Source organism: Triticum urartu, chromosome 6, assembly GCF_003073215.2.
Source record: "Triticum urartu cultivar G1812 chromosome 6, Tu2.1, whole genome shotgun sequence".
In the NCBI taxonomy this organism is placed as follows: Eukaryota; Viridiplantae; Streptophyta; class Magnoliopsida; order Poales; family Poaceae; genus Triticum; species Triticum urartu.
The window spans coordinates 213,067,305-213,094,369 of record NC_053027.1 but is presented as its reverse complement, the minus strand read 5'-3'; positions in this window follow the sequence as shown (position 1 = coordinate 213,094,369).

Below are 27,065 nucleotides of genomic sequence, written 5' to 3'. Positions count from 1 at the left end.
GGGGGCCGGGCAAGAAATGAGGAAGGGCAGCAAGACAACCACCGCAGCTCGGGCGGGCGAGAAGACGAAGAATCTCCAGGACATGATCACGACGGTGATGTTGTACACAGTCATCATGTAGAAGATGCCGGACATGATGATGAGGAAGATGCCAGAGCAGACGAAGGGCATGATCATGAAGATGAAGATGCCAGCGGAGCAGACGACGATGGACCATCGATGGGCTGGGTGTAGGACCCTCATATTCAAGAGCTGCTTCTCACGCAGACGGATAACGCAAGAGCTGCCACCCGAGAGAAAGCCAAGCTGGATCAACTGGAGATAGACGCGGTTACTCCATTTTATGAAGGATGCAGACCCGAGGATACCCGCCTGAAAGTAACGCTCATGGATCTGGAGATGAAGGTAAAACACAAAATGACCGACGCATGCTTCGACGAGAACATGCCATTCTGGCACGAACGCCTTCCCAAGGGGAACAAGTGCCCGACTAGTTTCGATGAGGCAAAGAAAGTCATGTGTCCTCTAGATTTACCGCACGTGAAATACCATGTGTGCATGAACAATTGCATCATTTATTGGGACGAGCACGCGGAGTCTACCATATGTCCGGTGTGCGGCGTCACTCGATACAAGAAGAGGAATAAAGCTCCTTGAAAAGTGGTGTGGTACTTTCCGATCACTCCTCATCTGCAGCGGTATTTCATGGACCCTAAGGTAGCAAAGCTCCTGCGTTGGCACACGGATAGGGAGGAGAAGAAGCGAGAAGATGACGCAAATGGCCCGGAGATATATAAAAAAGGCAAGATGTTGAGTCACCCTAAGGATGGGAGCCAGTGGCAAGCGTTGAACTTCGAACACCTAGAATTTGGGAAGGATCCAAGGAACATCGTGCTGGGCGCGAGCACCGATGGAGTCAATCCGTTTGGCAGCCAGAGAAGCACACATAGCACCTGGCCTGTGTTTGTGTGGATGTACAACCTTCCCCCCTGGTTGTGCATGAAGAGGAAGTACATTCACATGAGTATGCTAATTGAAGGGCCGAAACAACCAAGGGACAACATCAATCTGTATCTGGGGCTGCTGAAAGAGGAGCTAGACACGCTGTGGAAAACGCCAGCCAATACGTGAGACGCCGCAGAGAAAGAATATTTCCCTATGAGAGCCACACTGCTCACGACGGTGCTTGACTATCTCGGTTACGGATATCTCGTGGGGCAGGTGGTCCACGAATTTTCTGGATGCGTCAGGTGCATGGATGACACAACGTATCGCCAGCTAGATAGAGATCCCGGGTCTTCGAAAACCGTGTTCATGGGACATCGAAGGTGGCTTCGCGACGATGACCCGTGGAGGAAACGCAAGGATCTGTTCGATGGTGAAACCGAACCCCGAAGACGCCCGCGTACGAGGAGCGGCGAGGAAATAGACGGGCTATTGAAAAATTGGAAAGATTACCCACTGCTGGGAAAGAAGCAAAAGGCACCAGAGCCGGGAAAGAAGCGAAAGGCGCCAGAGCCGCTGCTGAAGGTATGGAAAACGAGGTCTGTTTTCTGGGACTTGCCATACTGGAAGATCCACCGTGTGCCTCACAGCCTTGATGCCATGCATATCACGAAGAACGTGTGCGAGAGTCTGCTTGGTACCCTGCTCAACATGCTAGAGAGGACCAAAGATGGGCCGAAAGCAAGGGCAGACTTGAAATCAATGGGCATCAGGCAGGAGCTTCACGCTAATGATGATGATGATGATGATAATGAGGCGAAGCAGGACACAGAAAGTTGTCGCAAAGGCAAAAAGCCAAGAAGACGGGAAATGACTACCCTCCCGCGTGCTTCACTCTAAGTCAGGAAGAGATCGAGCAGTTTTTCACCTGCCTCGTAGGAGTAAAACTTCCTTACGGTTACGCGGGGAAGATAAGTAGATACCTAGACCCAGCGAAGCAGAATTTCAGCGGGATGAAGTCTCATGACCGTCACGTGCTGATGATGCAGATACTTCCAGTTGTAATCCGTGGGATCATGGACGCGCACGTCCGTGAAACGCTATTTGGCCTATGCCACTTTTTCGACGTCATCTCTCGGAAGTCGATTGGTGTGAGGCAACTCAGAAGGCTACAGGAAGAGATCGTGGTGATACTATGCGAGCTTGAGATGTACTTCCCACCCGCATTCTTCGACGTTATGGTGCATCTACTGGTGCATATCGTGGAGGATATCATCCAACTTGGGCCAACGTTCCTACACAGCATGATGCCGTTCAAAAGGATGAATGGTGTCATCAAAGGATACGTCCGCAACATGTCACGTCCAGAGGGAAGCATAGCCAGGGGCTTTCTGACCGAAGAGTGCATCTCCTACTGCATGAATTATCTAGGCATCGAGAACCCCGTTGGTCTGCCCATCAACAGGCACCTCGGCAGGCTCGCTGGATGGGGTCACCGTGAGGGTCGCCGCGAAATGCATGTCGACTTCGAGGGTTGACTCGCCGACTTTGAAAGAGCAAACCTAGTCATGCTACAACACATAGACGTGGTCGATCCTTGGGTGGTAGAGCACAAAACCTTTATTGAGAAGACGTACAATGACCGAGGCCAACAAAGGACGGACGAAGATATAATCAAAGAGCACAACTCATGTTTCACGCGTTGGTTCAAGCAGAAGCTTCTGTCGTACCCTTTACATGAGGATTCTTCCACGGAAGAACAACTCATATTCGCCTTGTCACAGGGCGCCGAGCACAACCTGATGACCTATGAGGCGTACGATATCAACGGCTACACATTCTACACCGAGGACAAGGACATGAAGAGCGATGGTTATCAGAACTCCGGGGTAACGATGGAATCCTACACCGGTAATGACAAGGACAGATACTACGGAAGGATCGAGGAGATCTGGGAGCTGAGCTACGCTGGAGAGAAGGTCCCGATGTTCCGTGTCAGATGGGCCAAGAGCGTCCTAAAAGAAGACTGGTATTTCACCACCATGGTTATACCCGAAGCCAAATCCCAGACCGCGGGCGCAAACATCATCGCAAAAAATGAGCCATGGGTACTGGCTTCCCAAGTGGACCAATGCTTCTTCATTACCGACCCGTCAAAGCCCAGTCGTGTTGTCGTGAGGAGAGGCAAAAGGAAGATCATCAAAATGGATGGAGTAGCCAATGAGCAAGACTTCGACAAGTACAGTGACCCGAAGATCGAACATGACGACGACGATGAAGTAGCAGCATACACCACAAGAAGAAGCAGGACCACCCTACCTAAAGGACGTTCGTTCCACAGAAGAACTCCATTTGCGAAAAAGAAGGGCAAGAAGATTGTGAACAGATCGCTATCTAAGATCGATTGTATTTAAGTTGTAGCCTTCATTTCTCGATTGTATTTCATGGGCACTTTAATTTTGAACTCATGAATATTTTTTAAATTTCATGGACACTCGATCTCGACCCCCCTCCATCTCGATCGCTATCCCACCTCGCCAGATCCGGTCCCCCTCGCCGCCGAGCACCCCCCGCACCCTCTCCCCCGCTCCACCGGCCGCCGCCGCCGACCCCCCGCACCCTCTCCCCCACACCCTCCCCGGCCCGCTCCACCGTCACAAATGAATGCAACTAAAATTGCAAAAACCCGGTAACAAAGGAGCTTACCACGGATCCGAAGACCAAGGCGCTTGAGCTTGTTCTGGTAAGGAATACACCCACGCATAATTAGCTCCATATGGTTGCATTCTAATTAATCCCCAATATTTCTAAATGGTTCACGTTCCTTCCGCATGACAAAGAAAGCAGTAGCGCGGGGTCGTCTCAGAGCTCCCCTTTCGACACCCCTTTGAATAGGGCGTTGAATGTAATGAAAAACAAGGATAAGCTCAGTAAGCCGATGTCAGCTGGTCGTGTGGCCGGCAAAGGATTGTCCACAAAATGGTCGTCATACTATACCGGCATTGGAGCTTAATGCACCCGGGTGTACGCCGGCCGGCACCTCGCCAGCAAGCGGACCCTCCGTCAGTTGCACGCCCGCCGTTGGCGGTGCCTTGACATTAGCCGAGCTCGACGCCATCATCACGGTAACTAATTAAGCCTCTCGGCCGAGGACTTCATTTCCTTGCCTTTGACTGGGCATCCCTGACGCCCTACATGTTTTCACAGGGCGCCGCCGATGTTCCGTGCACTCTCCTACACTTCGTGAACGACGAGTTGGTCGATGTCGCCAAGGGCATAATCGTTCAACCGGGCAACCTCGTGTTCCACGGTAAACCGATGCCACCCACCGTGTATAGGGTTCAACTGGTTCGGGTGCTACCAGGCTGCGACGAGTTGTTACCTCTGATTCAACCCGCCGGGGCCGACGAAGATGATCTGATGATCCTTAGCACCTGCCTAAGCTGGCCCCTGCTTTGGCCGAAGAGCCAGATTTGTTTGGGGGCGGGGGACACCACCCCAAAGACAACACCGCCAGTCCTGCCGGCGCCAAGCCATGGCAAGACCGCCGCAACGCTACCGGACATGCCGGACATCCCCATGGCACAGGATCCGAACATGCATATGGCACAGGATCTGGACGATGATGACAACGACCGTATATTTAGCAACGTCGATAAGTACTTCGCCGAACATGGGTACGATGATGAATTCTGCTAGCCTCTTTCTCAAGAACCCAACCAAGACGACCGCGGTCTAGCTGGTACGGCGGAGAAACCCAGTTGCAACAGGCGTCGTCTGGCGTTCAGTTCTCAGGAGACGCCTCCAGCTGCCGACTTCACCGAGCCTCAGATAGCCGAGGTGCCAAATATTATCAGCCCCAACACACTCAAGAAGGCGGTCTATGAGCAGAACTCGGTCCCATTACAATAGAAGAAGAAGGGACGGAAAAGAAAGAGTAACAAGGGTGCGAGCTAGCCGGCACCGAGTACGATCCGTGCTCAGGATGGGCCACCTTCACCTAAGGATATCTCGAGGAGGGTGCATGTGGCGGGTAGGGTGATGCTACCGAAAAATAAGCTCAATGCTACAACCGGTGCTATGCGGAGTCTGCATGACAGTGTTCTTTCTTTGTAGAAGCGGCGTCTCAGAGAGAATGATGTGGCATACCCGGTTTTCGTGGCCAAGGTGCCAGAGGGCAAGGGCTTTGTGGATGGCGCCATCGGGGGTATGATCGTCCTGCGGTTTGATGACATCTCTGCTATGTTTAACCTTCATCCGCTGCACTACACCTTCGTTCGGCTGTTTTCGCTGACTATGGAGATGCGGATCATTATAGACAAGACCCCGGACATCGTGATAGTCGAACCCTTCTACATGCGTGCCAAGCTCTTGGGCAGCGCTGGGGACCGCCAAGTCATGAGTTCACACCTCAAAGGCGTCATTCTGGCAAACCCAGATAAGGATAACTTCCTCGTGGCTTACTTTCCCGAGTAAGTCATCCCTTAACCGCCCCGTAACATATGATTTCTTAGATTTTGATCATTCTTTTTTTTTTCTAACATTCCGTGTTCTGTGCAGTGACACACATTGCACACTCATCCTCTTAAGCCCGAAATATTCCATGGCCACGTATTTCGACCCGAACCATGACTCCAAGATGGACTACACAAATATCAAGAAAGTTCTTGATGATGTTCTCCCTGGCTACGCCAAATCTGGAGGCACCTTCACCAGGCCAGTTCGTAGGTACCGCAAACACGTGTTTGCCCACAATAATAAGTTCTGCTGCGTCAAGCAGCCGCCTGGCGGTCAGAAGGATGCCTACTACGCCCTCCATCACATGCGGGCGATTGTAAGGGACCATCATCACCTTCTGCTACCAGATAATCTCAAAGATTGTGCCGCGAGCTTGTCGGCAATCTAGGACGCGGACATCAGACAAGAATTCTTTCGCATCCAGTCAGAGTTTGCGGACATCATCCATCAAGATGTCCTTCATACCTCGGGGCAGTTCTACCTCAGATATCAACCGTCCAACAGGGAGATAGATGGAACGCTACAAATGCAGGCTGACAACGCCCGTGATTTCATGACCATCACGATGGACGGCGGCTTCATCCATGCTCTGGTCCCATGAGTCGAGTCGACAGTAGTGATGCTATGTGTAGTTCTGAAACATTGATTGGCTCATGTTGTAATTAAACTTTAATGAACTTGTATGTCTCTTTGGTTTGGGCAGTCGTTCAACTTAGATGTAATCGATGCTATTTATTAGTAGAACCATGAATCGTGCTATTAATGTCATGTCTTGATTTTCTCTTCTAATCCTTTTGTTGCATACTTATATATTGCTTATGTATGTATTGTCTGTTGTTTGGCTTGTGCATAGAGATGCCGTCGTATGTCGTGTACAAGGGTAAGGTTCCCGGAGTCTACGACGACTGGGAGGAGTGTCGGAGACAGGTTCACCGTTTCAGCGGTAAAAGTTACAAAGGGTACACCACTAGGGCGGAAGCGGAATCTAGATACGCCCGCTATCTAGCGGGAGAGAGGAGGGAGTGTTGGAGGAACCGGATGAAGACCAGTTTCATTGCGATGATGCTCATCGTGATGACTGCAGCTCTCTTCTATGTGATGGTAGTTTAGATGATCGATATCGACTTGTAATGTGAAGACAAACTCGATACTCGCGGTCTCGAGACTTGTAATGTTTTATCTTTGTTCGGTCTTTTGAATTCGGAGACTAATATGATGAATTCTATTCGGAGACTAATCTTCTATTGTATTCGATGAATCAGCTGTTGCTGTGTGCTGCTGTCTATATTCTATCAAATAATATATTTTGTAACCTGTGCAAAAATCAGAAAAGTAAAAAAGAATAAAACCTAATATTCATACTAATGGCGCATCACTACAGAGTGCGCCATTAGTATGCCAAAGTATACTAATGGCGCATCTAACAACACTGCGCCATTAGTATGCCAAAGCACATGGTTAAATATGGCCCCTGGGAGGCATACTAATGGCGCATGGTGTTCTATACTAATGGCGCACTGCGTGGTGCGCCATTAGTAAGAAATACTAGTGGCGTGATACTAATGGCGCACCAGTAGCGCGCCATTAGTAGGCAAAACTGGTGCGCCATTAGTAGGCCTTTTCCTCGTAGTGTGACTTATACATGTTCCTATGACTATGAGATTATGCAACTCCTGTTTACTGGAGGAACACTTTGTGTGCTACCAAACGTCACAACGTAACTGGGTGATTATAAAGGTGCTCTACAGGTGTCTCCAAAGGTACATGTTGGATTGGCGTATTTCGAGATTAGGATTTGTCACTCCGATTGTCGGAGAGGTATCTCTGGGCCCTCTCGGTAATGCACATCACATAAGCCTTGCAAGCATTGCAACTAATGAGTTAGTTGTGAGATGATGTATTACGGAACGAGTAAAGAGACTTGCCGGTAACGAGATTGAACTAGGTATTGGAATACCGACGATCGAATCTCGGGCAAGTAACATACCAATGACAAAGGGAACAACGTATGTTGTTATGCGGTTTGACTGATAAAGATCTTCGTAGAATATGTAGGAGCTAATATGAGCATCCAGGTTCCGCTATTGGTTATTGACCAGAGACATGTCTCGGTCATGTCTACATAGTTCTCGAACCCGTAGGGTCCGCATGCTTAAAGTTTGGTGACGATCGCAATTAGGGTTTTTGTGTTTTGATGTACCGAAGGTTGTTCGGAGTCCCAGGTGTGATCACAGACATGACGAGGAGTCTCGAAATGGTCGAGACATAAAGATTGATATATTGGAAGCCTATATTTGGTTATCGGAATCGTTCCGGGTGAAATAGGGATTTTACCGGAGTACCGGGGGGTTACCGGAACTCCCTCGGGGGTTAATGGGCCTACATGGGCCCTAAGGGAGAAGAGGAGGGCCGGCCAGGGCAGGCCACGCACCCCCTCCCCCCCTAGTCCGGATAGGACAAGGAAGGGAGGGGCGGCGCCCCCCTTTTCCTCTTTTCCCCTTCCCCTTTCCTTCTCCAACAAGGCAAGAGGGGGGAGTCCTACTCCCGGTGGAAGTAGGACTCCTCCAGGCGCACCCCTAGGGGCCGGCCGCACCTCCCCCTCCCTCCTTTATATATGGGGGCAAGGGGGCACCCCATGACACACAAGTTGATCTTCGTGATCGTTCCTTAGCCATGTGCGGTGCCCCCTTCCACCATATTCCACCTCGGTCATATCGTAGCGGTGCTTAGGCGAAGCCCTGCGTCGGTAGAACATCATTACCGTCATCACGCCGTCGTGCTGACGAAACTCTCCCTAAACACTCGGCTGGATCGGAGCTCGAGGGACGTCACCGAGTTGAACGCGTGCAGAACTCGGAGGTACCGTACGTTCGGTACTTGGATCGGTCGGATCGGGAAGACGTACGACTACTTCCTCTACGTTGTGTCAACGCTTCCGCTGCCGGTCTATGAGGGTACGTAGACAACACTCTCCCCTCTCGTTGCTATGCATCACCATGATCTTGCGTGTGCGTAGGAATTCTTTTGAAATTACTACGTTCCCCTACAATGGCATCCGAGCTAGGTTTTATGTGTTGATGTTATGCACGAGTAGAACACAAGTGAGTTGTGGGCGATACAAGTCATACTGCTTACCAGCATGTCATACTTTGGTTCAGCGGTATTGTGAGATGAAGCGGCCCGGACCGACATTACGCGTACGCTTATGCGAGACTGGTTTCACCGTTATGGGCACTCGTTGCTTAAAGGTGACTAGCGGGTGTCTGTCTCTCTCACTTTAGTTGAACCGAGTGTGTCTACGCCCGGTCCTTGCAAAGGTTAAAATAGCACCAACTTGACAAACTATCATTGTGGTTTTGATGCGTAGGTAAGAATGGTTCTTGCTAAGCCCGTAGCAGACACGTAAAACTTGCAACAACAAAGTAGAGGACGTCTAACTTGTTTGTGCAGGGCATGTTGTGATGTGATATGGTCAAGACATGATGCTAAATTTTATTGTATGAGATGATCATGTTTTGTAACCGAGTTATCGGCAACTGGCAGGTGCCATATGGTTGTCGCTTTATTGTACGCAATGCAATCTCCCTGTAATGCTACTTTATCACTAAGCGGTAGCGATAGTCATAGAAGCATAAGATTGGCGAGACGACAACGATGCTACGATGGAGATCAAGGTGTTGCGCCGGTGACGATGGTGATCATAATGGTGCTTCGGAGATGGAGATCACAAGCACAAGATGATAATGGCCATATCATATCACTTATATTGATTGTATGTGATGTTTATCTTTTATGCATCTTATCTCGCTTTGATTGATGGTAGCATTATAAGATGATCTCTCACTAAATTTCAAGATAAAAGTGTTCTCCCTGAGTATGCACAGTTGCCAAAGTTCGTCGTGCCCAGACACCACGTGATGATCGGGTGTGATAAGCTCTACGTCCATCTACAACGGGTGCAAGCCAGTTTTGCACACGCAGAATACTCGGGTTAAACTTGATGAGCCTAGCATATGCAGATATGGCCTCGGAACACTGAGACCGAAAGGTCGAGCGTGAATCATATAGTAGATATGATCAACATAATGATGTTCACCATTGAACACTACTCCATTTCACGTGATGATCGGTTAAATTTATCATGAACTTAGTACCTGATAGTATCTTGCTTGTCTATGTTGTTGTAGATACATGGCCCGTGCTGTTGTTCCATTGAATTTTAATGCATTCCTTGAGAAAGCAAAGTTGAAAGATGATGGTAGCAATTACATGGACTGGGTCCGTAACTTGAGGATTATCCTCACTGCTGCACAGAAGAATTATGTCCTGGAAGCACCGCTGCGTGCCAGGCCTGCTGCTGGAGCAACACCAGATGTTGTGAACACCTGGCGGAGCAAAGCGGATGACCACTCAATAGTTCAGTGTGCCATGCTTTACGGCTTAGAACCGGGTCTTCAACGATGTTTTGAACGTCATGGAGCATATGAGATGTTTCAGGAGTTGAAGTTAATATTTCAAGCAAATGCCCGGATTGAGAGATATGAAGTCTCCAATAAGTTCTATAGCTGCAAGATGGAGGAGAATAGTTCTGTCAGTGAGCATATACTCAAAATGTCTGGGTATAATAATCACTTGATTCAACTGGGAGTTAATCTTCCAGATGATAGCTTCATTGACAGAATTCTTCAATCACTGCCACCAAGCTACAAGAGCTTCATGATGAACTATAACATGCAAGGGATGGAAAAGACTATTCCCGAGCTCTTCGCGATGCTAAAGGCTGCGGAGGTGGAAATCAAAAAGAAGCATCAAGTGTTGATGGTTAACAATACCACTAGTTTCAAGAAAAAGGGCAAAGGGAAGAAGAAGGGGAACTTCAAGAAGAACGGCAAGCAAGTTGCTGCTCAAGAGAAGAAACCCAAGTCTGGACCTAAGCCTGAAACTGAGTGCTTCTACTGCAAGCAGACTAGACACTGGAAGCGGAACTGCCCCAAGTATTTGGCGGATAAGAAGGATGGCAAGGTGAACAAAGGTATATGCGATATACATGTTATTGATGTGTACCTTACTAGAGCTCACAGTAGCACCTGAGTATTTGATACTGGTTCTGTTGCTAATATTTGCAACTCGAAATAGAAACTACGGATTAAGCGAACAATGGCCAAGGACGAGGTGACGATGCGCGTGGGAAATGGTTCCAAAGTCGATGTGATCGCGGCCGGCACGCTACCTCTACATCTACCTTCGGGATTAGTTTTAGACCTAAATAATTGTTATTTGGTGCTAGCGTTAAGCATGAACATTATATCAGGATCTTGTTTGATGCGAGACTGTTATTCATTTAAATCAGAGAATAATGGTTGTTCTATTTATATGAGTAATATCTTTTATGGTCATGCACCCTTAAAGAGTGGTCTATTTTTGATGAATCTCGATAGTAGTGACACACATATTCATAATGTTGAAGCCAAAAGATGCAGAGTTGATAATGATAGTGCAGCTTATTTATGGCACTACCGTTTAGGTCATATCGGAGTAAAGCGCATGAAGAAACTCCATACTGATGGACTTTTGGAACCACTTGATTATGAATCACTTGGTACTTGCGAACCGTGCCTTATGGGCAAGATGACTAAAACGCCGTTCTCCGGTATTATGGAGAGAGCAACAGATTTGTTGGAAATCATACATACAGATGTATGTGGTCTAATGAATGTTGAGGCTCGTGGCGGATATCGTTATTTTCTCACCTTCACAGATGATTTAAGCAGATATGGGTATATCTACTTAATGAAACATAAATCTGAAACATTTGAAAAGTTCAAAAATTTAAGAGTGAAGTTGAAAATCATCGTAACAATAAAATAAAATTTCTACGATCTGATCAGGGAGGAGAATATTTGAGTTATGAGTTTGGCCTACATTTGAAACAATGCGGAATAGTTTCACAACTCACGCCACCCGGAACACCACAGCGCAATGGTGTGTTCGAACGTCGTAATCGTACTTTACTAGATATGGTGCGATCTATGATGTCTCTTACTGATTTACCGCTATCGTTTTGGGGTTATGCTTTAGAGATGGCCGCATTCACGTTAAATAGGGCACCATCAAAATCTGTTGATACGACGCCTTATGAACTATGGTTTGGCAAGAAACCAAAGTTGTTGTTTCTTAAAGTTTGGGGCTGCGATGCTTATGTGAAAAAGCTTCAACCTGATAAGCTCGAACCCAAATCGGAAAAATGTGTCTTCATAGGATACCCAAAGGAGACTGTTGGGTACACCTTCTATCACAGATCCGAAGGCAAGACATTCATTTCTAAGAATGGATCCTTTCTAGAGAAGAAGTTTCTCTCGAAAGAAGTGAGTGGGAGGAAAGTAGAACTTGATGAGGTAACTGTACCTGCTCCCTTATTGGAAAGTATTTCATCATAGAAACCGGTTCCTGTGACGTCTACACCAGTTAGTGAGGAAGTTAATGATGATGATCATGAAACTTCAGATCAAGTTGTTATTGAACCACGTAGATCAACCAGAGTAAGATCCGCACCAGAGTGGTACGGTAATCCTGTTCTGGAAATCATGTTACTAGACCATGATGAACCTACGAACTATGAACAAGCGATGGTGAGCCCAGATTCCGCAAAATGGCGTGAAGCCATGAAATCTGAGATGGGATCCATGTATGAGACAAAGTGTGGACTTTGGTTGACTTGCCCGATTATCGACAAGCAACTGAAAATAAATGGATCTTCAAGAAGAAGACTGACGCTGACGGTAATGTTACTGTCTACAAAGCTCGACTTGTTGCGAAAGGTTTTCGACAAGGTCAAGGGATTGACTACGATGAGACCTTCTCACCCGTAGCGATGCTTAAGTCGTTCCGAAACATGTTAGCAATTACCGCATTTTATGATTATGAAATTTGGCAGATGGATGTCAAAACTGCATTCCTGAATGGATGTCTGGAAGAAGAGTTGTATATGATGCAGCCAGAAGGTTTTGTTGATCCAAAGGGAGCTAACAAAGTGTGCAAGCTCTAGCGGTCCATTTATGGACTGGTGCAAGCCTCTCGGAGTTGGAATAAACGTTTTGATAGTGTAATCAAAGCATTTGGTTTTGTACAGACTTTTGGAGAAGCCTGTATTTACAAGAAAGTGAGTGGGAGCTCTGTAGCATTTCTGATATTATATGTGGATGACATATTACTGATTGGAAATGATATAGAATTTCTGGAAAGCATAAAGGGATACTCGAATAAGAGTTTTTCAATGAAAGACCTCGGTGAAGCTGCTTATATATTGGGCATTAAGATCTATAGAGATAGATCAAGACGCTTAATAGGACTTTCACAAAGCACATACCTTGATAAAGTTTTGAAGAAGTTCAAAATGGATCAGGCTAAGAAAGGGTTCTTACCTGTGTTACAAGGTGTGAAGTTGAGTAAGACTCAATGCCCGACCACTGCAGAGGATAGAGAGAAAATGAAAGATGTTCACTATGCTTCAGGGAGAGCTGCATCCAAGCCCAAGGAAGCTCCTAAGGCTGCATCTAAGCCTAAGACAGCTCCCAAGAGAAACACAAGGAGTATACCTGCTGCAGAAAAGAACAAGGCCCCAGTGCCTGAAGCTATTGAAGAAGAGGAAGAGAGTGTCCTTCGGAAGCTCAAGCCCAAGATCCCAGACCACAACGATGCTCATCCTGTGGCTGAGGACATGAAGCTCAGGAGAGACTCAGGGCTCAGGAAATGGAGGGAAGCAGATCCATATGCTTCCAGGAGAAGGACTGCCGTGGACTACAGATTTCACACAAAGGAGCAACAAGATTTTTATGAGACTGTTTTGCTTGACAAGAAGCCAATCGTTTGTGACATGAGATGGGTCGACTGGACCTATATCAAGGAGAATGAAGAGCACTATCCAGGAGTTCAGGACAGCTTCAGAGCGTGTGGAGTAGAGGACTTTGTTGGGCAGAAGCTCACAAAGTGGAACGAGGAACTCATCATGCAGTTCTACTCCACAGCTCACTTTTATCCGGATGGAAGGATTACATGGATGTCAGAAGGTACAAGGTACCAATCTACAGTGGCTGAGTGGGCACAGATCATCAATGCCCCAGAAGAGCAAGATGAGGACTTGGACATCTATGCCAAGAAGAAAATGGACCATAACTCCATGTCCAACATGTACAAGGAAATTCCCAATGAAGCTCTTGACACTTTCAAGTTTGGCTCAGTGCACCATCTGCTCTCAGGATTGCCTACTATCAATTGGATACTAAGGCACACTCTGTTGCCTAAGTCTAGAGATCACAAGATGATCAGAGGTCACGCAATCAACCTGCTTCATGTCTTTGACGTGCCTCAGAAATTCAAGGTCATGAGTCTCATTGTGGAAACCATTAAGAGGACAGCTGCAGATCAAAAGAGGAGCTGTGGATATGCCCCTCAGATTCAGGAGCTCATCAACTCCAAGATGGGCACGGGCGTATATTTGTTGGATAAGGAACACCTGCCCATCCGTCCAGATTTTGAGAACAATGAAGTTGTGATGACAGAGAATGAGCCATCGTCTGCACAAGCATTTGCAAAGAAGGAGAAGGCGAAGAAGGAGAAAGCTGCCAGGATGCCTACTCAAGAGGAGGCATCTGAGTACTTCTTGAAGACCAAACAAGAGCAGCTCAGTTACTTGATTGCATCCTCGCTGAGAATTGAGCAAAGTCTAGCCAACCTCACTAAAAATCAGCAGAGCCTAGAGAGGATCATGGAACAGAAGTTCTATGACTTGGATGTCAAGGTAACAGAAGTCCAGTCTGTAGTGGAGCAGCTCCAGGAGGACATGAATGAGAGGAGAGGCAGGACCACAACTCATGCTTTTTCTAGAGTGCCATGAGGTCCGAGGTCGTCTGCACTGCCAGTTGCTGACACCAGAGCTACAACGTCTGCACCAGCCACAGCCTCAGCTCTAGCGTCTACCTCAGCTCCAACTCCAGCGACTACTTCAGCATCTACAGAAGCCTTCGTCCTTGGAGTGATCCGGACTCCACCACCACCTGAAGATCAAGCCTGAGCGACGACTTAGCACTATGCATTTTCTAGGAACTTTTTGGTAACTTGTTGCCAAAGGGGGAGAAGATGTATAGATCATAGGCTTCGAGAGAGAGAGTGTTGCTTTTCTCTCTTGTTTTATTTGGTGGTCTTTTCGAACCTTTTCTGCTTTTGAGTTCTTGATACTATGTCATTACTTGTGAGACATCGATGATCATGTGTTTGATCATAAGCTACACTTAATGTTTGCTTAATGCTTTCTTAAATATTATCATGCTATCTATCGTTTGTGATCATTCACTATTCTTGGTGATGAGTGCATGTATTTCATTCTTATCTTTTTGAGCGCTCCACCAAGATGTATGTGACATGGAAGAGTAACCCATGACTCTAACTCTTTGTGCATTTGCAGTCCAAAGCAAATTTTAAATATACACAAATTTAGGGGGAGCTCTTACTTATCACATACTTCTCAAAGCGACGATATACTTCATGCTTATTATCATTTGTCGAAGCTTTGATCTATATGTTGTCATCAATTACCAAAAAGGGGGAGATTGAAAGTGCAACTATCCCTAGGTGGTTTTGGTAATTCATAACAACATATAGCTCATTGAGCTAATGCTATTCCAAGATGATTATTTCAGGAAAGCTCAATGATTGGCATGGCATGGATGTGAAAGTGGAACCCTCAAAATGCTAAGGACAAAGGATTGGCTCAAGCTCAAAAGCTCAAGACTCTTCCTTTTATATTTTAGTGATCCAAGATCACATTGAGTCCATAGGAAAAGCCAATACTATCAAGGAGGGATGAGGTGTTGCTTAATGAGCCTCTTGCTTCATGTGCTTAATGATATGCTCCAAAAACCCTCAACTACTTTCCCATATCCACATATGACCTAAACTCTAAGCCAAACTCGGTCCTACCGATTTTTCCTATCCGGCGCCACCGAGTTTCAATTGTCATTAGCCACTGCCAAACCCTAGCAATTCGGTCCTACCGATAAGGATCTCGGTCCCACCGAGATGGGGTTGCAAACTCTCTGTTTCCCTTTCGTAACTTTTCGGTCCCACCGAAAGAGCGAATTGGTCCCACCGAGATTGCAATGTAAACTCAGTGTTTCCCCTTTGTAACTTTTCGGTCTCACCGAGTTCCACTCGGTCTCACCGAAAGAGCAAATCGGTCCCACCGAGTTTGCCTGACCAACTCTCTGGTTAGCTAATTACCAAACTCGGTCTCACCGAGTTTGTGTAATCGGTCTCACCGAGATTACGTTATGCCCAAACCCTAACCGAATCGGTCCTACCGAGTTGCATGTCAGTCCCACCGAAATTCCTAACGGTCACTAGGTTTACTACTTCGGTCAGACCGAGTTTATTGATTCGGTCCCACCGAGATTGGAAAACTGTGTAACGGTTGGATTTTGTGTGGAGGCTATATATACCCCTCCACCTCCTTCTCATTCGATGAGAGAGCCATCAGAACACACACATCATTCCTACTCATATGTTCTGAGAGAAAACCACCTACTCATGTGTTGAGATCAAGACATTCCATTCCTACCATATGAATCTTGATTTCTAGCCTTCCCAAGTTGCTTTCCACTCAAATCTTCTTTCCACCAAATCCAAATCCTATGAGAGAGAGTTGAGTGTTGGGGAGTTTGAAGCACAAGAGCAAGGAGTTCATTACCTACACACCATTTGTTACTTCTTGGAGAGTGGTGTCTCCTAGATTGGCTAGGTGTCACTTGGGAGCCTCCGACAAGATTGTGGAGTTGAACCAAGGAGTTTGTAAGGGCAAGGAGATCGCCTACTTCGTGAAGATCTACCGCTAGTGAGGCAAGTCCTTCGTGGGCGTTGTCCATGGTGGGATAGACAAGGTTGCTTCTTCATGGACCCTTTGTGGGTGGTTGCTTCTTCGTGGACCCTTCGTGGGTGGAGCCCTCCGTGGACTCGCGCAACCGTTGCCCTTGGGTGGAGCCCTGTGTGGACTCGCGCAACCGTTACCCTTCGTGGGTTGAAGTCTCCATCAACGTGGATGTAGGATAGCACCACTTATCCGAACCACGGGAAAAACATCCGTGTCTCCAATAGCGTTTGAAATCTCCAAACCCTTCCCTTTATATTCTTGCAAGTTGCATGCTTTACTTTCCGCTGCCAATATACTCTTTGCATGCTTGCTTGAATTATGTGATGATTGCTTGACTTGTCCTAAAATAGCTAAAATCTGCCAAGAACTAAAATTGGGAAAAGGTTAAGTTTTTATTTGGTCAAGTAGTCTAATCACCCCCCCTCTAGACATACTTCCGATCCTACAAGTGGTATCAGAGCTTTGGTCTCCATTTTCTTGATCCCCATAGCTTTTGGTGGTCATAGCCTTGGTTTCACAACCTAGGAGAGTATGGCGTCTAGCGAGGGAAATTATCACCGTAGAGGTCCTTACTTTGATGGTACTAATTTTGCTAGTTGGAAGCATAAAATGAAAATGCATATTCTTGGACATAACCCCGCCGTTTGGGCAATTGTGTGTGTTGGCTTGCAAGGTGACTTCTTTGATGGGAAAGAACCAAACCGTGTAGCTACCGCGGATGAGTTGAAGATGTTGCAATACAATGCTCAAGCTTGTGATATTCTCTTCAACGGATTGTGCCCCGAAGAATTCAACAAAATCAGCCGCCTTGAGAATGCAAAGGAAATTTGGGACACTTTGATTGATATGCACGAAGGTACCGACTCCGTCAAGGAATCCAAGTTGGATGTGCTTCAAAGCCAACTTGACAAGTTCAAGATGAAGGATGGTGAAGGTGTCGCCAAAATGTACTCTAGGCTTGCTCTCATCACAAATGAGATTGCCGGCTTAGGAAGTGAAGAGATGACCGATAAATTCATCATCAAGAAGATCCTAAGAGCCTTGGATGGAAAATATGATACCGTGTGCACATTGATCCAAATGATGCCCAATTACAAAGATCTCAAGCCAACGGAGGTGATTGGAAGGATTGTTGCTCATGAGATGTCACTTAAGGATAAAGAGGAACTTCAAAACAAATCAAGTGGTGCCTACAAAGCCTCATGTGAATCCCCTACATCATCAAGTGAGAAACAAGACTTCAATGAAGAATTGAGCTTAATGGTGAAGAACTTCAACAAGTTCTACAAGAGTAGAAGCAAAGATAGAAGCTCCAAGTCAAGGTCCTACAATGACAAAAGATCTTCTAGTCGAGAGCGAAACTGCTACAATTGTGGAAGACCCGGACACTATTCCAATGAGTGTACGGCTCCCTACAAGAGAAGAGAAGATTCTCCAAAAAGAAGAAGCAAAGGATCACCACCAAGAGAGAGAAGGAGTAGAGATGATCGTTATGAACGAAGATACTCACGGAGAAGCAAGGATTCGGAAAGGAAGGAAAAATCATCAAGGAGCTACACAAGACGAAGACATCAAGCTCATGTTGGTGAATGGGTATCCGGCTCCGACTCCGACAGCCACTCCGAGAGAAGTTATCACTCCGACTCCGAAGATACTCAAGAGGAAGGTGTTGCCGGTCTAGCACTTGTGTCAACCAACTCCTACGACATATTTGACTCACCAAATGAAGGAATTGGAAGATGCTTCATGGCCAAAGGTCCTAAGGTAACACACCCCGAGTATGTTGATTTCAATAGTGATGAAGATGACTTGTTAGGTGATGATTTGATTGGTGACAACTCTAGTGATGAATACTATGATGAAAGACCAATTAATCATGCTAATCAAGATAAAACGAATGACAATGATAAGGAGAAGATTGAGGCTCTAACTAAAGAACTAAAAACTCTTAAGTTAGCTCATGACACTATCTTCGAAGATCATCGAGAACATTTAAGGGCTCATGAGAAGCTACGCTCTGAAAAGCTCAATCTTGAGCAAGAGCATGAGTTCTTAAAGGCAATCAATGATGATCTCCGCAAGAAAAGTTCTTACATTGCCAAGCGTTTACTCTTATCCACTTACATGCCTCAAGTCAAGTCTAGTAACAACAAAGATTCTTCCTCTAGTAGTAACAATGATCATGCTAAATCCAATATTGTTGCTTCTAGTAGTTCTCTTGATTCCACTAATGATTCTCTTAGCCAAGTTACACTTGAGCAAGAAAATAGCTTAGAGAAAGGAGTGTACAAGAGCCTTGCCGGGAGTAAGCAATTCGAGGAAATTGTGCGCAAGCAAGGAATGCACCAGAAGAATCAAGGTGTTGGTTTTGAACGAAAGTTCAATGCCAATGGAGTTGAATGGGAAGAAGATCAATACCCCAAGACGAAGTTTGTCCCTCAACGAGAGAAGTATACTTCTTTCAAGGGGACACAAGCTCAAGATGATCTTCCACCACAAGACTACGAGCAAAAAGGCAAGGACAAGCTTCAAGAGGAAATTGATGCATTTGAAGAAGCTCCTAAGACCTTAGTCAAGTGGATTCCCAAGACTACTTCAAGTTCCACTTCATCAAATTCGTCTACAACTCCAAGGATTCCCATCAAGATGATGTGGATCCAAAAGAAGAAGAACTAGAGAGTTCTTGAGGGTGACTCCGCCAACATACTTCAGTCTTATCATTTTGGCAAGAACAAGTGCAATCAACTTCCACATCTTGCACTAGTTCAAGGAGTCACAAACCCTCTTGTTGGTAAGACAAGGGACAAGGTAACCTAAGTTTTCATGGACATCATCTTTTGTGTGCATCACTCTATGTCTATGGATATCCTTGTTTGTTCCTTGTGGGACTAACCCATGTAGGTATTGAAAGTGCAATTCACTCAAAAGGATAGCTCCAAGAGATCTACATCAACATTGAGCATCCACATCTTCAATATCTACATGAAGTCATCATCGACAAAACCCAAGGTTAGTTCATCCCTCTTAGGGGGGATATCACATCTAGGGGGAGCTTTACTCTAAGACTTGAGCTAAAGCAACTCTAAAGATGTGAACAAAACAATGCTTTATGTAAAAGTGGTAACCCCACTTGAGCTTAAACGATGAGTATGACCTACGATCAAGTGTTCTCACTTGACTCCTAAGTCAATATACTCATATATAGATGACCTAGTCATCGCAAATTGCTTGATAGATGCTAGAATTGGTTGTGCATGCTTTGCCACATATTTCATTTGCTATCTTATTGTGTGAGCATGTTGGTTGCATATTTTACTCATTCAAGGACATCCACTTGTTGTTTTGATTGTTTGGTCTCTTCTTTTGCCAAGTGGATGGACAAGAATGCCTAAGAACCTCCTCTAGCTATGTATGCTTTTCTCGTCTCAAACTCTATTCATGCTGCATCACAAAATTTGATCAAGTCAGATTCGAACCACTCCGTGTGAGGAGCGCTCGGAATCCTCGATTCATCATAGACTTAAACTTCCAAAACCTCTTTATGAATCTCGGTCCGACCGATACTCCATTTTCGGTCCTACCGAGTTCATTAAGTTGATCTAGGTTTTTGATCTCGGTGCAACCGATTTGAACTTTTCGGTCACACCGAGTTACAATAACTGCACACAGTTTTGCATCTCGGTGCCACCGAGTTGTTCCACTCGGTCACACCGACAGGGTCGGGCTATATATAGTGACGGGCAGAATTTTGGAAATTTCTCCGAAACCTCCTCGCCCGCGCGATAGCCTGCTCTGCCCTCGAGGTCTCTGGATCGTCTCCTCGCCGCCAGCAGCCTCCTGTCGCTGGTCTTCGCCGCCGTCAACGGATTTCTGCCCCGCCGTTGCCTCCGTAGCAAGTCCACGCCGAACTAGGGTATGGACTTGATCATTGTGCTATTCCTCAATCTGATTCCTAGCACATTGCGATCATCATGAATCTTGCCACGATTGATAAACTTCTATCCAGTCAAAACGCTTGTAGATTAGGTTTAATTCGAAAATTTTAGGGTTAGGTTTCCGCCGAAACCATCTCGGACCCACCGAGTTGAAAAACTCGGTCCCACCGATCTGGCTTTTGCCATTACACAAGTTAAACTCGGTCTGACTGAGAATAACTTATCGGTGCGACCGATTTTGGAATTCTGTGAAACCCTAGCAGTCTCGGTGCCACCGAACTGTGACTCGGTCTGACCGAGTTCACCAGTTCTGGTGCCAAAACTGCTTCGGTGTCACCGAGTTTGAAAATCGGTAGATCCGAGATGCTTTCTGTGGAAAACTAAAACTAAGTTTTTGAATTAATCTTTTGCAAAAATCTCTGCTTTTTGTGATGCTCATCCACTCTATCTCTTCTATAATCTATTCACAGGGTCAGCAGTCAGTTTGCAACATGTCTGATCAAAGTGACAGCCAGAACCTCTCAGAGCAGCAAGTTGTGATGAGTGAGGGCACTAGCCCCTCAAGTTCTTCTGATGACGGCAGCAGGAGCACACCCAGCAATCTGCTTAAGGCTGCCACACGTCAAAGGAAGAAGAGAACGTCTGATTCTGAGGATGAAGACTATGTGGCAAAGGAAGAGGCCACTTCCAAGAGGGTTGAGCCAGCTCAAGGCTCAAAGCCAGGCCTAAAAATCAAGAGGCCAGCAGGCAGGCAGCCAATGTCAAAGGCTAGAGCCTCAACTGAGAAGCCTGCACCTGCTCCCATTGATCCCATTGCTGCTGAGGGTAAGAAGAGGAAAGAGAGGGTAAATAATACTGTAGCCAAAGTGCTTGGGAGAGCCTCCATCATGGTAGAAGAGGAGGAGGAAGAAGAGGTTGCTGCACCAGCACCCAAGGCAGCCAAACTTATGGGAGATGCCATAAGGTCAGGGAGAGCTGCATCCAAGCCCAAGGAAGCTCCTAAGGCTGCATCTAAGCCTAAGACAGCTCCCAAGAGAAACACAAGGAGTATACCTGCTGCAGAAAAGAACAAGGCCCCAGTGCCTGAAGCTATTGAAGAAGAGGAAGAGAGTGTCCTTCGGAAGCTCAAGCCCAAGATCCCAGACCACAACGATGCTCATCCTGTGGCTGAGGACATGAAGCTCAGGAGAGACTCAGGGCTCAGGAAATGGAGGGAAGCAGATCCATATGCTTCCAGGAGAAGGACTGCCGTGGACTACAGATTTCACACAAAGGAGCAACAAGATTTTTATGAGACTGTTTTGCTTGACAAGAAGCCAATCGTTTGTGACATGAGATGGGTCGACTGGACCTATATCAAGGAAGAATGAAGAGCACTATCCAGGAGTTCAGGACAGCTTCAGAGCGTGTGGAGTAGAGGACTTTGTTGGGCAGAAGCTCACAAAGTGGAACGAGGAACTCATCATGCAGTTCTACTCCACAGCTCACTTTTATCCGGATGGAAGGATTACATGGATGTCAGAGGGTACAAGGTACCAATCTACAGTGGCTGAGTGGGCACAGATCATCAATGCCCCAGAAGAGCAAGATGAGGACTTGGACATCTATGCCAAGAAAAAATGGACCATAACTCCATGTCCAACATGTACAAGGAAATTCCCAATGAAGCTCTTGACACATTCAAGTTTGGCTCAGTGCACTATCTGCTCTCAGGATTGCCTACTATCAATTGGATACTAAGGCACACTCTGTTGCCTAAGTCTGGAGATCACAAGATGATCAGAGGTCACGCAATCAACCTGCTTCATGTCTTTGACGTGCCTCAGAAATTCAAGGTCATGAGTCTCATTGTGGAAACCATTAAGAGGACAGCTGCAGATCAAAAGAGGAGCTGTGGATATGCCCCTCAGATTCAGGAGCTCATCAACTCCAAGATGGGCACGGGCATATATCTTTTGGATAAGGAACACCTGCCCATCCGTCCAGATTTTGAGAACAATGAAGTTGTGATGACAGAGAATGAGCCATCGTCTGCACAAGCATTTGCAAAGAAGGAGAAGGCGAAGAAGGAGAAAGCTGCCAGGATGCCTACTCAAGAGGAGGCATCTGAGTACTTCTTGAAGACCAAACAAGAGCAGCTCAGTTACTTGATTGCATCCTCGCTGAGAATTGAGCAAAGTCTGAGCCAACCTCACTAAAAATCAGCAGAGCCTAGAGAGGATCATGGAACAGAAGTTCTATGACTTGGATGTCAAGGTAACAGAAGTCCAGTCTGTAGTGGAGCAGCTCCAGGAGGACATGAAGAGGAGAGGCAGGACCACAACTCATGCTTTTTCTAGAGTGCCACGAGGTCCGAGGTCGTCTGCACTGCCAGTTGCTGACACCAGAGCTACAACGTCACCAGCCACAGCCTCAGCTCCAGCGTCTACCTCAGCTCCAACTCCAGCGACTACTTCAGCATCTACCAAAGCCTTCGTCCTTGGAGTGATCCGGACTCCACCACCACCTGAAGATCAAGCCTGAGCGACGACTTAGCACTATGCATTTTCTAGGAACTTTTTGGTAACTTGTTGCCAAAGGGGGAGAAGATGTATAGATCATAGGCTTCGAGAGAGAGTGTGTTGCTTTTCTCTCTTGCTTTATTTGGTGGTCTTTTCGAACTTTTTCTGCTTTTGAGTGATTGATACTATGTCATTATTTGTGAGACATCGATGATCATGTGTTTGATCATAAGCTACACTTAATGTTTGCTTAATGCTTGCTTAAATATTATCATGCTATCTATCGTTTGTGATCATTCACTATTCTTGGTGATGAGTGCATGTATTTCATTCTTATCATTTTGAGCGCTCCACCAAGATGTATGTGACATGGAAGAGTAACCCATGACTCTAACTCTTTGTGCATTTGCAGTCCAAAGCAAATTTTAAATATGCACAAATTTAGGGGGAGCTCTTACTTATCACATACTTCTCAAAGCGACGATATATTTCATGCTTATTATCATTTGTCGAAGCTTTGATCTATATGTTGTCATCAATTACCAAAAAGGGGGAGATTGAAAGTGCAACTATCCCTAGGTGGTTTTGGTAATTCATAACAACATATAGCTCATTGAGCTAATGCTATTCCAAGATGATTATTTCAGGAAAGCTCAATGGTTGGCATGGCATGGATGTGAAAGTGGAACCCTCAAAATGCTAAGGACAAAGGATTGGCTCAAGCTCAAAAGCTCAAGACTCTTCATTTCATATTTTAGTGATCCAAGATCACATTGAGTCCATAGGAAAAGCCAATACTATTAAGGAGGGATGAGGTGTTGCTTAATGAGCCTCTTGCTTCATGTGCTTAATGATATGCTCCAAAACCCTCAACTACTTTCCCATATCCACATATGACCTAAACTCTAAGCCAAACTCGGTCCTACCGATTTTTCCTATCCGACGCCATCGAGTTTCAATTGTCATTAGCCATTGCCAAACCCTAGCAATTCGGTCCTACTGATAAGGATCTCGGTCCCACCGAGATGGGGTTGCAAATTCTCTGTTTCCCTTTCGTAACTTTTCGGTCCCACCGAAAGAGCGAATCGGTCCCACCGAGATTGCAATGTAAACTCAGTGTTTCCCCTTTGTAACTTTTCGGTCTCACCGAGTTCCACTCGGTCTCACCAAAAGAGCAAATCGGTCCCACCGAGTTTACCTGACCAACTCTCTGGTTAGCTAATTACCAAACTCGGTCTCACCGAGTTTGTGTAATCGGTCTCACCGAGATTACGTTATGCCCAAACCCTAACCGAATCGGTCCTACCGAGTTGCATGTCAGTCCCACCGAAATTCCTAACGGTCACTAGGTTTACTACTTCGGTCAGACCGAGTTTATGATTCGGTCCCACCGAGATTGGAAAACTCTGTGTAACGGTTGGATTTTGAGTGGAGGCTATATATACCCCTCCACCTCCTTCTCATTCGATGAGAGAGCCATCAGAACCACATCATTCCCTACTCATATTCTGAGAGAAACCACCTACTCATGTTGAGATCAAGACATTCCATTCCTACCATATGAATCTTGATTTCTAGCCTTCCCAAGTTGCTTTCCACTCAAATCTTCTTTCCACCAAATCCAAATCCTATGAGAGAGAGTTGAGTGTTGGGGAGACTATCATTTGAAGCACAAGAGCAAGGAGTTCATTACCTACACACCATTTGTTACTTCTTGGAGAGTGGTGTCTCCTAGATTGGCTAGGTGTCACTTGGGAGCCTCCAACAAGATTGTGGAGTTGAACCAAGGAGTTTGTAAGGGCAAGGAGATCGCCTACTTCGTGAAGATCTACCGCTAGTGAGGCAAGTCCTTCGTGGGCGATGGCCATGGTGGGATAGACAAGGTTGCTTCTTCGTGGACCCTTTGTGGGTGGTTGCTTCTTCGTGGACCCTTCGTGGGTGGAGCCCTCCGTGGACTCGCGCAACCGTTGCCCTTGGGTGGAGCCCTGTGTGGACTCGCGCAACCGTTACCCTTCGTGGGTTGAAGTCTCCATCAACGTGGATGTAGGATAGCACCACCTATCCGAACCACGGGAAAAACATCCGTGTCTCCAATAGCGTTTGAAATCTCCAAACCCTTCCCTTTATATTCTTGCAAGTTGCATGCTTTACTTTCCGCTGCCAATATACTCTTTGCATGCTTGCTTGAATTATGTGATGACTGCTTGACTTGTCCTAAAATAGCTAAAATCTGCCAAGAACTAAAATTGGGAAAAGGTTAAATTTTTATTTGGTCAAGTAGTCTAATCACCCCCCCTCTAGACATACTTTAGATCCTACACCGGAAACATAATACTTGTGTGAATACATAGACAAACAGAGTGTCACTAGTATGCCTCTACTTGACTAGCTCGTTGATCAAAGATGGTTATGTTTCCTAACCATAGACATGAGTTGTCGTTTGATTAACGGGATCACATCATTAGGAGAATGATGTGATTGACATGACCCACTCCGTTAGCTTAGCACACGATCGTTTAGTATGTTGCTATTGCTTTCTTCATGACTTATACATGTTCCTATGACTATGAGATTATGCAACTCCCGTTTACTGGAGGAACACTTTGTGTGCTACCAAACATCACAACGTAACTGGGTGATTATAAAGGTGCTCTACAGGTGTCTCCGAAGGTACATGTTGGGTTGGCGTATTTCAAGATTAGGATTTGTCACTCTGATTGTCGGAGCGGTATCTCTGGGCCCTCTTGGTAATGCACATCACTTAAGCCTTGCAAGCATTGCAACTAATGAGTTCGTTGTGAGATGATGTATTACGGAACGAGTAAAGAGACTTGCCGGTAACGATATTGAACTAGGTATTGGAATACCGACGGTCGAATCTCGGGCAAGTAACATACCGATGACAAAGGGAACAACGTATGTTGTTATGCGGTTTGACTGATAAAGATCTTCGTAGAATATGTAGGAGCCAATATGAGCATCCAGGTTCCGCTATTGGTTATTGACCAGAGACGTGTCTCAGTCAAATCTACATAGTTCTCGAACCCGTAGGGTCCGCACGCTTAAAGTTTGGTGACGATCGTAATTAGGGTTTTTGTGTTTTGATGTACCGAAGGTTGTTCGGAGTCCCGGATGTGATCACGGACATGACGAGGAGTCCCGAAATGGTCGATACATAAAGATTGATATATTGGAAGCCTATATTTGGATATCGGAATCGTTCCGGGTGAAATCGGGATTTTACCGGAATACCGGGGGGTTACCGGAACTCCCCCGGGGGTGAATGGGCCTACATGGGCCCTAAGGGAGAAGAGGAGGGCCGGCCAGGGCAGGCCGCGCGCCCCCTCCCCCCCTAGTCCGAATAGGACAAGGAAGGGGGGCGGCGCCCCCCTTTCCTCTTTCCCCCTTCCCCTTTCCTTCTCCAACAAGGCAAGAGGGGGGAGTTCTACTCCCGGTGGGAGTAGGACTCCTCCAGGCGCACCCCTAGGGGCCGGCCGCACCTCCCCCCTCCCTCCTTTATATACGGGGGCAAGGGGGCACCCCATGACACACAAGTTGATCTTCGCGATCATTCCTTAGCCGTGTGCGGTGGCCCCTTCCACCATATTCCACCTCGGTCATATCGTAGTGGTGCTTAGGCGAAGCCCTGCATCGGTAGAACATCATCACCGTCATCACACCGTCGTGCTGATGAAACTCTCCCTCAACACTCGGCTGGACCGGAGCTCGAGGGACGTCACCGAGTTGAATGTGTGCAGAACTCGGAGGTACCGTACGTTCGGTACTTGGATCAGTCGAATCGGGAAGATGTACGACTACTTCCTCTACGTTGTGTCAACGCTTCCGTTGCCGGTCTACGAGGGTACGTAGACAACACTCTCCCCTCTCGTTGCTGTGCATCACCATGATCTTGCGTGTGCGTAGGAATTTTTTTGAAATTACTATGTTCCCCTACAAGCCTCCGACCCCTTCTTCCTCCCCGCGGTATTGTGGCCAAGATGCGGCCTCCCGACGCCGTCTTTGCCACATGCCGACAACCCTCAGGTATATATTCCTTAGAAACCTTCCTTGCTCTACTGCCCCAGCTCCCCACTTGGCTTCGTGTGGATCTTTTTCTACTTCCGTCCACTGTTCCAAAGCCACCTAGACTTTTACTATTATTAGAGGTAAAGCTAGTTCATACAGTCGACTCTAAGAGTTGGTTCACACAGGGAAGGAAGTGGCAAAGATGTAGCATGAATCTAG